Source organism: Lithobates pipiens, unplaced genomic scaffold, assembly GCF_037356315.1.
Source record: "Lithobates pipiens isolate NorthernLeopardFrog02 unplaced genomic scaffold, aLitPip1_a1.2 Scaffold_1, whole genome shotgun sequence".
Taxonomy (NCBI): Eukaryota; Metazoa; Chordata; class Amphibia; order Anura; family Ranidae; genus Lithobates; species Lithobates pipiens.
Window position 1 is genome coordinate 141,980,500 of NW_027507685.1, and position 13,867 is coordinate 141,994,366.

General features: G+C 47.4%; 1 protein-coding gene across 1 annotated transcript in view; it reads right to left on the bottom strand.

The window, feature by feature from the left end:
• Positions 1 to 13,867, bottom strand: part of PRRC2B (proline rich coiled-coil 2B) — a gene marked incomplete in the record, with an annotated part of 197,601 nt that overhangs the window by 5,174 nt on the left and 178,560 nt on the right.

Genomic DNA, 13,867 nt, shown 5'->3' on the forward strand with positions numbered 1-13,867 from the left:
ACAGGAATAGAGGCAGCTCTTCTCGTACGACGCTACAATCTCCGTCTTCCTCATCTCCTGGGGTTGCGCCTTGAACTCTCCAGAACTTTCCGGATTCCGCTAAAATCATGTATTCAATTTTTGACGAACTTCCCCCCTGGGTTACTCCTGTGGTAATGTGTTACCACTCACTGAGGCTGCAGGCTTGCATCTCATCAACAGTTGGTCCTCTGCTGAGCCCGCACCTTGTGCTGTGTCACCTTCCCCAAATAGGGGAACTCCTAGTTAGGTCCCCGTATTGGGGCCACGAGCTGGTCACAGACTTTCATTTTTTTCCTTGGTCAGAGGACTGGATGGAGGTTCCCGACTGGAGGAGATTGGACTTCTGGACACTTTTTACGGACTTTTGTCTCATGTACCTTAACTGTTTTCTGTTTCTCAGGTTTTTATGTATGTTTTTTTGTTTGTTCAGCACTTAATATCTTGTGGATCGATTTGTCGTAGTTCTCTCTCCACTCCTGATGGTGGTCTCAGAGACAATAGGCACTCTCCCCACGATAGCTTCCCTGAAGATCATGTCCTACAATGTCCGATGTTTGAGATCGCCTTGAAAACGCAGTAAGTTATGGCTCGAGACGAAGTGACTGGGTGCACAAATTCTTTTATTGCAGGAGATGCACTTTCATACTGATCCGGTACCCAGTCTACCCACCCGCCTTTATAATCAATGGTTTCTTGGCAATTCCCCACGGCCCAATTCAGGTGGTGTCGGCACAACTATACACAAGCAATGCCCTTTTGTCATTAAAGACCAGGTAGTTGACCCCAAAGGCAGATTTGTGTTCCGTAAATTCACTTTCTTTATCGTACATCATGGGACACAGTGCCACAGTAATAACTGTATGGGTTATATGGCACACCCTAAACAGGAAGTTCAATTCCCCATATAAACCCTTCCCTTACTGGGAGTACCTCAGGTTTTTCGCCAGTGTCTTAGGTGTTGGTCACGAGTAAAGATATGCTTTGCTGAGCTCCGCTGGAATATTCCTTTCTGGGGCAAGCTATGCAACCGAATCCATTCAAAGTGTCTTTTTCAGGCCAAATTAAATGGTACCCGGGCCTCATGTCCAAAGAAAGAAGGTTTTACCTGTAACGCTTATCTTTTTATAGAGTTGGACCTCCAGATCCAGTATTTGTTTTTTTTTCAGCTATATTCCTGGTGGGGTACTTTACAGGCCCAGGGCTGTGGATCCCCCGATAAAAAGGGGGCCCCGGTCCCTGACGGTTTTTTAACGGAGCCCACCGTGAGTGGTGAAGATTGGGTCTGTTACCACAGAACCCTGCAGCTGGATAAGGTAAGGGAGATTCCTAAGGAATCTTTCTAATTCTTGTGTGTTTTCTCCTTTAAGTAAATATTGTCATTCCTATAGTCACCACCGGTGTCTGTCAAGAGCACATACCTGTTCCATGATTGTCAGTCTCGCTTTGTGTAACTAGGGATGAGCTCAGGCGTGTTCGCATGGTCCACGCGCTGAGCCCGCCAAGAAGTCGGCGCAGTGCTGCGCTAATCACAGGCAGTGAGACATTGCCCGATCTCTGCAGCCGCACATCAGCAGCGCTGCGCCGACCTCCTGGCAGGCTCAGCATGTGGACCATGCGAACACGCCTGAGCTCATCCCTATGTGTAACAACCTGCACGCTTCCTCCAGCCCAAACTCCAGGTAAAAACGTGGGAAGGGTTTTTTCTTTTCTCCTAGGAATGTCACCCCACCTGGATAGCTTTACTCCAGGCAGAGAGCATGGCTCCAGGCGGCGGTGTGCCGCTCCCGCCGCCATTACAGCGGTTCCCATCGGCAGCTCTCCTCCACCCCAGTCCTCCATACGATCCAGTCAGGATTGGAGCCTGCGCGCGCAGGAAAACTATTTTGAAATAGATGGGGGGGGGGGGGGGGGCACAGTGGGTGGTCGGAGGAAGGAGGCGAGACTAGCGGCGGTGGCGTGCTTCAGCGTCCACAACGTGGGCTGTATAGCTATAAAATGCACCTTTTTTCAGGGGCATACAGCTGAATTAGGGCGGATGTGTGGCATACAAGTGTGGTTAACACAGGCATTCCCAGGAACATTTACTTAAGCATCAAGCTGGGCTTAATAGCAGCGGCAGTTGCTGGACTATTGCTCACCAGTGGGTGCATTTTTTTGATACCACCATTGCCTTTGTACTCAGCACTATGAACAGAGGAGGTGGTAAAAATACCACAAAAACCAAGGACACAAAGGGGTCGCCCTCATGTCCTAAGGACCCTCCCCCTCTGCAACACCATCCCGATCTAGGGAGGCTGGTCAGAGTGAGCCATCGGGGTCATCAGGGGCTGCAATTGCTTCCGACACTTCAACCCTGTCTATATAACTGAGCAGGTTTTCTCCTCAGCTATGAGTGGATTAGAGGAAAGATTAGTGGCTTTAATCACATCTCCACAGAGAAGAAGAAAACGCATTAGGTCCCAGTCTACCACCCAGGATCCTCAAACAGAGGAGCCGTGGGAGGGGGGAAGAGGAATCTCCCTCAGGGGACCGTGAAGAGGCCGATTACTCCTCTTCCGAAGGATCAAGTGGGGAAGGCCCTTCTTCAGCTTCACAAGCTGAGAAGTTGATGGTGCATTCTCTCACTGAAATGGTCCGCTCCACATTTAAGCTACCCTCAACAGAGTCAGTTGAAGAGCCCACTTCCTGTTTGGGTTCACTAAAGCCTCCTCAAGCCTTGCATGCCTTTCCTGTCCATTCATTACTAGAAAAGCTTATGTATTCTGAGTGGGAACACCCAGATAAGCACTTTTCCCCTCCTAAAAAGTTTTCCACACTTTGTCCTCTAGAGGAAAAATTTACTAAGCTGTGGAGTATGCAAGCAATTGACGCTGCTATATCCTCTGTGAATAAAAGTTTGACTTGTCCGGTTGACAATGCACAAATGCTTAGGGATCCAACTGATAAAAAATTGGAATTCCTGTTGAACATTTTCTCCTTGGCAGATTCAGCGGCTCAACCTGCAGTGGCAGCAATTGGGGTATGTCAATCCTTGAGAGACCATTTGAAACAGGTGCCCAAGATGTTCCCTGAACAGCAGGCCCAGGAGTTTTCTGAGCTGCCAGCAGCTTTGTGTTTTGCAATTGACACAATTGGATTCTATTCTTCAAACCTCTCGCCTTACGCTTGGGTTGGTACGTATGCATAGAATCTTATGGTTGAAAAGTTGGTCAGCCGAAGCTCCATGCAAAAAGCTCCTGGTTGGTTTTCCTTTCCGCGGTGAAAAGCTGTTTGGGGAGGAAGTGAAAAATGTACCCTTTTGATAGATAAAGAGTAACTGTCCCTTAATCAAACAGGCTCTTTCCCCAGTGCCAGGGGAATCAGCCTCCAGGCAGTCGCGATGGCCTCCGTCGGGTTCAAGAGGTAAACCTCAGGGTCAACCCCAGGGCCAAAAAAAAGTCCTGGGGGAGGAAACCCACAAGACAGAACACTAAAGCCTCTTTATGAAGGGGCGCCCTGGCTCGCTCGAGTGGGGGAAAATACTTCAGCAGTTCGCAACGGTCTGGCAAGAAGAATTTCAGGACAGATGGGTGGTCTCCACAATAGCTCTAGGTTACAAACTAGAGTTCAGGGAATTCCCGTTTCCTCAGGTTAAATGTCCCCAAAGATCCAGAGAAAAAGAAGTCTCTCTTTCTATCGTTAGACCGACTTTTGTAGCACAAAGCGATCAAGGAGGTCCCTGTGGAAGAGCAGGGGTTGGGGTTTTATGCAAACATTTTCAAGGTACCAAAACCAGATGGGGATGTCAGACCCATTCTAAATCGCAAAGATCTAAACCGGTTCCTGGAGATTTGCTCTTTTCGCATGGAATCAATCTGATCAGTATTCTCCATCCTACAAGGAGAACTTCTAGCATCAATTGACATCAAGGATGCATATCTGCATGACCCCATTTCCCCTGCTCATCAGAAGAATGTGCGTTTCAAAGTAGGAAAACTACGTTTGTAACCTTGCCTTTTGGTCTAGCTACTGCATCTCGTTGACAAAACTTCTGGCCAGATTAAGGACTCAAGGTATAACAATAATAGCATACCTGGGCGGCCAGCTCTTAATAGACCAGTTGGTAATCCACTTGGACCAAAGCATGGTCACCACAGTCAACTACCTGGAATACCTAGGTTGGGTCCTCAACCTAGAGAAATCTTTAAAGCCAGCAAGAAGATTAGAGTACTTGGGTCTGGTAATAGATAAAGCACAAAAGAAGGCGTTTTTACCCCAGGTAAAGATCAGCGCCATAAAGGAGCTGGTTCAGGGGGTCAGGGTAAAAAAGGGTCCTTCCATTCACCTTTGTATGAGGTTGTTGGTGAAGATGGTGGCTTCATTTGAAGCCGTTCCCTATGCTCAGTTTTATTCGAGACTGCTGCAAAACAGTATCCTATCGGCCTGGAACAAGAAGATTCAGGCACTAGATTTTCCAGTGTGTTTGTCGCCAAAAGTGCACTAGAGCCTCAGTTGGTGAAGGATATCCGAGAATCTGCAGAAGGGGAAATCCTCCTTACCGGTTACCTGGAAGGTGGCAACAACAGATGCCAGCCTTTAAGGTCGGGGAGTAGTCCTGGAAGTAGCATCTATCCAGGGGAAATGGTCCAGAACCAAAAGGACCTTGCCCATCAACATTCTTGAGATTCAGGCAGCGCGTCTAGCCCTAAATGCCTGGACATTCAGGTTGCAGAATTCTCCTGTCAGGATTCAATCCGACAATGCCACAGCAGGCTTATATCAATCACTAAGGGGGCAGCAGAAGTCAGGCAGCCCAGGGAGAGGTAAACCATATCCTAACCTGGGCAGAAAAACATGTGCTGTGCATATTGGCAATCTTCATGCCAGGGGTAGAGAACTGGCAGGCACGGCAGTTCTCTGTCAGGAAGCCAGCATGCAGAGTCATTTATTAGAGAGTCTGGAAGGCATATGTTTCCTGGTCTGAATCCAGGGGTTGGCATCCTAGGAAGTATGTCATAGGTAGAATTCTTGCCTTTCTGCAAATGGGGCTAGAGATGAAACTAGCTTTGAGTACCATCAAGGGCCAGATCTCAGCCTTATCACTATTGTTTCAACGTCCGCTTGCTTTGCATTCATTGGTCCAATGCTTTATACAAAGGGTTAACGCGGCTTAATTCACCGGTTAGAGCACCCCTGAACCCTTGGGACTTGAATTTAGTTTTGTCAATATTACAGAAACAGCCTTTTGCACCGATACGACATATTCCTTTGCTCCTTTTGATAAGGAAGCTAGTTTTTCTGGTAGTTATTTCTTCTGCAAGAAGGGTAACAGAGTTGGCGGCTCCTTCTTGTAAAGGGCCATATTTAATCGTTCACATGGATAGAGTAGTATTTAGGGGTGCACCGAATGGGTTTTTTGGTGCCGAAACCGATACAGAAAATGAAAAATACACTAGGCCGAAAGCCGAAACCGATACCGAAAAAGCACCGATACCGAAAATGACTGTTTTTAAAAAATATTTTCATACAGCAGATGGTCAGAGACTGCGGACATGGTACAGGAGATGGTCAGAGACTGCAGACATGGTACAGGAGATGGTCAGAGACTGCAGACATGGTACAGGAGATGGTCAGAGACTGCAGACATGGTACAGGAGATGGTCAGAGACTGCAGACATGGTACAGGAGATGGTCAGAGACTGCAGACATGGTACAGGAGATGGTCAGAGACTGCAGACATGGTACAGGAGATGGTCAGAGACTGCAGACATGGTACAGGAGATGGTCAGAGACTGCAGACATGGTACAGGAGATGGTCAGAGACTGCAGACATGGTACAGGAGATGGTCAGAGACTGCAGACATGGTACAGGAGATGGTCAGAGACTGCAGACATGGTACAGGAGATGGTCAGAGACTGCAGACATGGTACAGGAGATGGTCAGAGACTGCAGACATGGTACAGGAGATGGTCAGAGACTGCAGACATGGTACAGGAGATGGTCAGAGACTGCAGACATGGTACAGGAGATGGTCAGAGACTGCAGACATGGTACAGGAGATGGTCAGAGACTGCAGACATGGTACAGGAGATGGTCAGAGACTGCAGACATGGTACAGGAGATGGTCAGAGACTGCAGACATGGTACAGGAGATGGTCAGAGACTGCAGACATGGTACAGGAGATGGTCAGAGACTGCAGACATGGTACAGGAGATGGTCAGAGACTGCAGACATGGTACAGGAGATGGTCAGAGACTGCAGACATGGTACAGGAGATGGTCAGAGACTGCAGACATGGTACAGGAGATGGTCAGAGACTGCAGACATGGTACAGGAGATGGTCAGAGACTGCAGACATGGTACAGGAGATGGTCAGAGACTGCAGACATGGTACAGGAGATGGTCAGAGACTGCAGACATGGTACAGGAGATGGTCAGAGACTGCAGACATGGTACAGGAGATGGTCAGAGACTGCAGACATGGTACAGGAGATGGTCAGAGACTGCAGACATGGTACAGGAGATGGTCAGAGACTGCAGACATGGTACAGGAGATGGTCAGAGACTGCAGACATGGTACAGGAGATGGTCAGAGACTGCAGACATGGTACAGGAGATGGTCAGAGACTGCAGACATGGTACAGGAGATGGTCAGAGACTGCAGACATGGTACAGGAGATGGTCAGAGACTGCAGACATGGTACAGGAGATGGTCAGAGACTGCAGACATGGTACAGGAGATGGTCAGAGACTGCAGACATGGTACAGGAGATGGTCAGAGACTGCAGACATGGTACAGGAGATGGTCAGAGACTGCAGACATGGTACAGGACATGGTCAGAGACTGCAGGCATGGTACAGGAGATGGTCAGAGACTGCAGGCATGGTACAGGAGATGGTCAGAGACTGCAGGCATGGTACAGGAGATGGTCAGAGACTGCAGACATGGTACAGGAGATGGTCAGAGACTGCAGACATGGTACAGGAGATGGCCAGAGACTGCGAACATGGAACAGGAGATGGCCAGAGACTGCGAACATGGAACAGGAGATCAAAGCAGCCTCACCAGTTCCCCTCAGATGCAGCCTGCCTGATAAAAATACATGCACAGTGTTTTCCATGTATTCCAATGGCTTTTCAGTTTCGGAAACTGACTACATGGTGTAAAACTAGAGCCGTTGGAATACATGGAAAACACTGTGCATGTATTTTGTGCAAAAGAAAAAAAAAAGAGCACACGGAACTGCATCTGGTGTGAACTGGCCCCAAGCAAGCTACCTGGTTCTGTTTCAACAGACTTCTATTGTGAATGATCAGATCGTTACCTCTACTAGCAATAACTTAACCCTTCCCCGTTCTATCACATGGCGATAAAAACCTAGCTGGGTCAAAATCAACATCATTATTTTTTTTATATGGCCAATAAAGCATGGCTACATTCACACAAGTGACCAGAGGTGGATAGTTTCAGAGGCAAACAAATTACTATTTTGGATGCAGCAGCACTGTGGGCACAAAAAACTTGATTTAGCTGCGGACAAAACTCTGCAATGCTTGCCCTGGGCACACTGTTTCCCCCTCATGCAGCTTGCCAGTGTCTGAATGCAGCCTCGCCCATGCCCGGATCAGAGTGGTGATCTCCGTGTGTCACGTAGCTGTGCATTGAATGAATAAATGAATGAAATACTTGTATAGCGCACAATGCGAACTGAATCGCCTCTAGGCGCTGTGGCGAGCTTTAATCATCTGCTAAAAGAGGGAGGTCTTGAGTTTTTTCCTAAAAGCCAGGTGATTTTCTTCCAGGCGGATGTTGATTGGTAGAGCATTCCATAGCCGAGGCCCTTGGACAGCGAATCTCCGATCACCCTTGGATTTATACCGGGCTTTGGGCACGAGGAGGAGGTTTTTGTTGGCTGATCGAAGACTGCGGTTTGGTGTATAATGATTTATTTTCTCCATTAGGTATTGCGGAGCTTCTCTATGCACGCATTTGTGGGTGAGGCACAGGGTCATGAACGTGATCCGATTTTTTACGGTTAGCCAATGTAAGCTCCTCAGTGAAGGAGAGATGGATTCCCAGGTTTTTTTTTCCTGTTATCAGCCTTGCCGCCGTGTTTTGGATCAGTTGTAATCGCGCAAGTTGATATTGTGGTAATCCTATGTAAAGCGAGTTTGCGTAGTCCAGTCGTGAATTAATGATTGTTCCAACTACCACTGCTTTGTCATTCTTTGGGATAAAAGGGATGAGTCTGCAAAGCATGCGCAGCAGATGGTGAGATCCAATGACTACAGATCCTATTTGCGCATCCATTGACATTTGTGCGTCTAAAATAACCCCGAGACTCTTCGCTTTGGTCTTTGGGGAGATAGTCTGCCCAAAGACGGTTGGTGGAGACCAGGAGGTTTTGGTTGCGGGCTTATGATTTGGGTGTAAGATAAGAAGCTCTGTCTATGATTTGTTCAGCTGGAGGGAGTTGGTGGTCATCCAGTCCTCTATTGATTTGAGGCAGTTTTCAAGTTGTTGTGATCTTTTTTTCCATTGATCCGGAAATAAAGTTGCGTGTCGTCAGCGTAAGAGTGGAAGCAGAGATCCGAGCATCTGATGATTTGAAGGAGTGGGCGAATGTAAATGTTTAAGAGAACGGGTGACAACGGAGAGCCTTGAGGGACTCCGCAGGTGACTGCCCGAGTTTCGGAGAGGAATTTTCCTAGTTTCACTGTCTGTGACCGATTTCCTAGGAAGGACGCGAACCATTGGAGATCTATGTCTTGGACTCCGGCTACTTCTGTGAGGCGGACGAGTAGAGTATTGTGATCTACTGTATCAAACGCTGCACTTAGGTCTAGCAGTACGAGGAGACACTGCTCTCCGTCATCTGCTGCTTCGAGGGCGTCAACCCAAATCTTGAGGAGAGCTGTTTCTGTTCCATGACCCGGGCGGAAGCCTGATTGCAGCGGGTCCAGGAGTTTGTGAGTATCCAGGTGAAGTTGTAGCTGATGTACTACAGCTTTCTCCATGATCTTAGAAAGGGTGTTGAGGCTTGTAATTGGATTGCCCGGGCGGCTGCAGTAACAATGTCCCGCCTCCTGTAATCACGTCAGGCTGATTCAATGTCCCGCCATTGGATCAGTGTACAGTCTGTCACAGGAGGCGTTACTGCAGCCGTCCAGGCAATTCAACGCACAGCTCCGTGACACACGGAGATCACCGCACTGTCATGCAGGAGGAGGGAGGAAAGGAGGAGGGAGAAAGAGCCAGGAAAACACCCCTGCAATGGGCGGCACCAGGGGGCGGAGGCCCGCTCAGGCCCCGTCCCCATTTTCTGCCCCATTATCGGCAAGATTTTCCTTTCGGCAATTTGCCGAAAACACAATTTTCGGGCCGATATGTTTCAGTGGCTGAAATTTCGGTGCATCCCTAGTAGTATTACGTCTTCATCCTAGCTTTCTGCCAAAGGGGATTCAGGTTTCCACCTAAACCAGGATACTGCCTAACCTTAAATTTTTTCCCAGAACCCTGTTCTAAGGAAGAAAAGTCACTACATTCTTTGGATGTAGTGAAAGCAGTCAAAATCTATTGGAAAGCGCCTGCTCAGATTCGTCAGATGTTTTGTCCGTGTTGCCTGAAGGTCCTAGGAAAGGACATGCAATATCGAAATCCACTATTGCCAAATGGATTTGGCAAGTGATTATTCAAGCTTATGGCTTGAAGAGGAAGGTTTCACCTTTTCAAATCAAAACGCACTCCACCAGGGCTGTTAGTGCTTTGTGGGCAGTGCATCACCAAGCCTCTATGGCACAAATCTGCAAAGCCGCAACCTGGTCTTCAGTCCATACATTCACCAGATTCTATCAGGTTGATGTAAGAAGGCATGGGGATATCGCCTTTGGGCGCAGTGTGCTGCAGGCAGCAGTATAGGTCCTCAGGTTTAATTGCATCCTACTTTTGGCATTGGCATTGCTCTAGGACATGCCATAGTCATTACTGTGGCTCTGTGTCCCGTGATGTACGATGAAGAAAATAGGATTTTTATAACAGATTACCTGTAAAATGCTTTTCTTGGAGTAAATCACGGGACACAGAGGTCCCTCCCCTCTTTTTGGTTACACGCATATTGTTTTGCTACAAAACTGAGGTACACCCGGTAAGGAGAGGGGTTATATGGGGAATTGAACTTCCTGTTTAGGGTGTGCCAGTGTCCATCACCTGAAGGTGCCATATAACCCATACAGTTATTACTGTGGTTCTGTGTCCCGTGATGTACTCCAAGATTTTACAGGTAAGCCGTTATAAAATTTTTGCAGCCGTGTACGTACCAAATACTCAACAACGTACCTTCCTAAATTCTGTCCTGGAGTCACTCTCTGATTTTTGGGAAGGCCAATTGATTCCGGGGGTTGATTTTAATGGCAGTCTGGACCCACAGCTTAATACATATTCAGGCCACTCCACACACTCATTCGCTCTCCTCAAACATTTCAGATAATCACTGAATGCTTACCATCTGACTGACTGCTGGAGATTACTCCATCCTACCGATAAGGACTTCAGCTACTATTTGACTACTCATGCCGTATACGTTAGAATAGACTTATTGCTGGTGGATCAGTATTCTATGGAGTCTCTCTCCATTGCGTCAATCGGATCGTTAACTTTATCCGATCATGCCCCAATCTCCATTTCCTTACACCCATTGCCCTCAGACATGAAGTCATGGGCCTGGAGACTGAATGAGAACATCTTAGATGATGCGGTGGCACTGAAACAGGTATCAGATTCGATATCTCTATACTTTGCGGAGAATTTCACAGATGATGTAGGGTTGGCTTCCATCTGGGAAGGTCATTAAGGCAGTGATCAGGGGAGAGTTGATATCCCAAGGGTCTAGACCAGTGATGGTGAACCTTGGCACCCCAGAGGTTTTGGAACTACATTTCCCAAGATGTTCTTGCACTCTGCAGTGTAGTTGAGCATCGTGGGAAATGTAGTTCCAAAACATCTGGGGCGTCGAGGTTCGCCATCCCTGGTCTAGACTGAAAAAGGTACAAAGGGGAACCGTAAACACTATTGACAAAAATTTGAACCACGGAACTCAGGCACAAATGCAATACCACTACAGTCCTTACGCTTAGAGCTGTCCAGTTTATTAGATGCCCAGATCAGACCTTGATTGTACCATGTCTCCCACGAGTTTTAGGAGTATGGGAATAAATGTGGAAAGCTACTTGCAAGGGCTCTCAGACACCAGCGCACTTCAGGACACGATCACAAGCTCCACACAGCCTCCGGATCCCCAGCAGTCAAACTCTAACTGCAGCCTTCCAGGGCTATTACGCACAGCTCTATCATCTGTCCAGCATGTTTCTTGGCTTGACTTCAAACCAGAAGTCTGAATGTGTTTGGCCGTATTTGGAGGCGGCGCAATATCCCCAGCTTTCTACCAAAGTTAGCACTCAAAATGTATACACCAATTACTCTGACAGAACTGGCGCGGTTATCAAGGACCTCCCGAAAAGTAAAAGCTTTGAAATCCGACAGCTTTACGAATGCTTACTACCTCACATTTAACCCACTGCTAGCTAAATGCGTGTCTACTTTAATGCTCTGGCATCGGGTACGGTAATAACAGGGGAGGGCCTACTTGCCCACATCTCAGTCATTCCCAAGGATGGCAAGGACCCCACTACTCCCAGTAGTTATAGGCCAATATCGCTTCTAAACACTGATGTTAAAATCCTAGCAAAGATATTGGCTAATCACCCTAAACCCATCTCATCAACAGTTATTCATCCGGACCAGACAGGTTTCATTATGGGAAGGGAGGCTAGGTTAGAGATCATTTTAACTGTGCTCTTTAGCCGTTACATTGGTCTCAACTGACAGGCCATCCACCTTGTCTCTTACTTTCCACAGATGCTGAAAAGGCATTCGACAGGGTGGACTGGACATACCTTCGGACGGTTCTGACTAGATTAGGCCTGGGCCCTAATATGCTTTCCTGGATAGTGTCCGTCTATAATTCCCCAGAGGTTTGGATTAGAGTGAACGGAGTACTCTCTGACCCGTTCCCCATTTGTAATGGAACAAGGGAGGGTGCCCACATTTTCCCCTTATATTTGCACTAACCTTTGAGCCTCTTAATAACGTATGCTTAAATACCAATATTAAAGGTTTTTGTGTAGGGCCACGGAGCATAAATCTGCTTAGGCAGGTGATGTCTGTTTTATATATCTTGGATCCGTTGCTCTCCCTGCTCAACATCATGGCAGAATTGCAGGACTTTAACCTGATCTTGAACTTTAAAATCAACTATGACAAGTCGGAGATCCTGCCTTTGAGTATCTCTCCAGACACTGCTACACTGCTGCAATTCTCATTCTCTATCACATGGTGTCATAACCCTCTGAAGTACCTGGGCATCCATCTCCCTCCCCATTGTTTCCAGTTATATAACCAACTATTCTGCACTGTTCACCATTAGAGCAGATTTACAAAAATGGGGCAGGGTGGCTTTTTCGTGGATGTGTTAAAGATTATTGTGTTACCCAGGGTTCTTTTCTATATGCAAATGATACCCATTTCCTTGCCCAGATGCTTCTTCTCAACCCTAAACAGTTTGTTTTTGAAATATATATGACATGAACAGAGGTCACGTTTGCACCTTGCAATGCTCCAAACGAATGGGAGGCATGGGTGTGCCTGTCATTCGCAAGTATTACGAGGAGATCACCTTGCAGCGGATATTGGACTGGCACAATAGCGTATCGACCAAGTTGTGGGTTCCTCTGGAAAAATTCCTGGCGGGCCAGAACCTGGCTTATGCACCATATGGGTGCCCAGAGAGCACTTGGGGTTATCTGAGTATACCTATCCTGCCACTGCCCACGCCCTCGGAGTGTGGGACACTTTAAATAACTCAGGACGACTTGCTCCCTCTTGCCCCTTTGGAAAGCCTCCCTTGGTTTGTTCCGAGGGAACACCTCCTTTTTTCGCTCCTGGGCATTTGATGGGGAGACGCGATGTGGTAGGTTTGTTCAAGACCAGGGGTTGTTATCCCTGGCTGCTCTCAGGGACCAGTATGGCAGCTTTCCTATGGATGCCTGGTGACACAGGCAACTCTGGAACTTTATTAGTTGTTTATCTCAGGCCATATACTCCCCTTCCTCTGCCACTCCCTTTGAGAAGTTTTGTATGTCCACCTCTGATTCTGCATTCCATCCCTGTGTTATATGGCATGCTATAATCGTTGGAACCCACGGGTAAACCCATATATATAAGGGAGTGGGAGAGAGACCTGCGACATGAATTTACAGAGCTCCAACTTGACAATTTATACCAATTTACACATCAGCTCTGAAGATACGAAAATGCAAGAGAGTGTGCCCAAATTACTTACTAGCTGGTACAGGGTCCCTTCCAAACTTGCTAGAATTTAACATTATTGGATAATTGATGAAGGGATTACAGGCTACGGGGCACATTTCTACATGTTTGGTGGGATTGCCCCAAGTTGCAACACTACTGACAAGACTACCCAACTCCCCGTTGGAGCGCCTGCTACATTTCCACTCTATTCTTCCCTGTCATTACTGTAAATCTGTCTTGCCCCATCTTTTGAACGCGGCTAGGCAATTGATCCCCTTTTACTGGAAATCAGCCCAAATCCCAACCCGGGAAGAATGGATACATTTAGTGAATAATATTATGGCTGCGGAGGAATGGATGGTGACGCGCAAGGGTGGATATAATAAATTCTACGGTATATGGACCACATGGATTCACTATAAAAGCATTATCCCACAGAAATCTCAATAGCTCTTGAACTATGGAAAATGTTGGCGGGTTAAGCCTTACTGGATCTAAA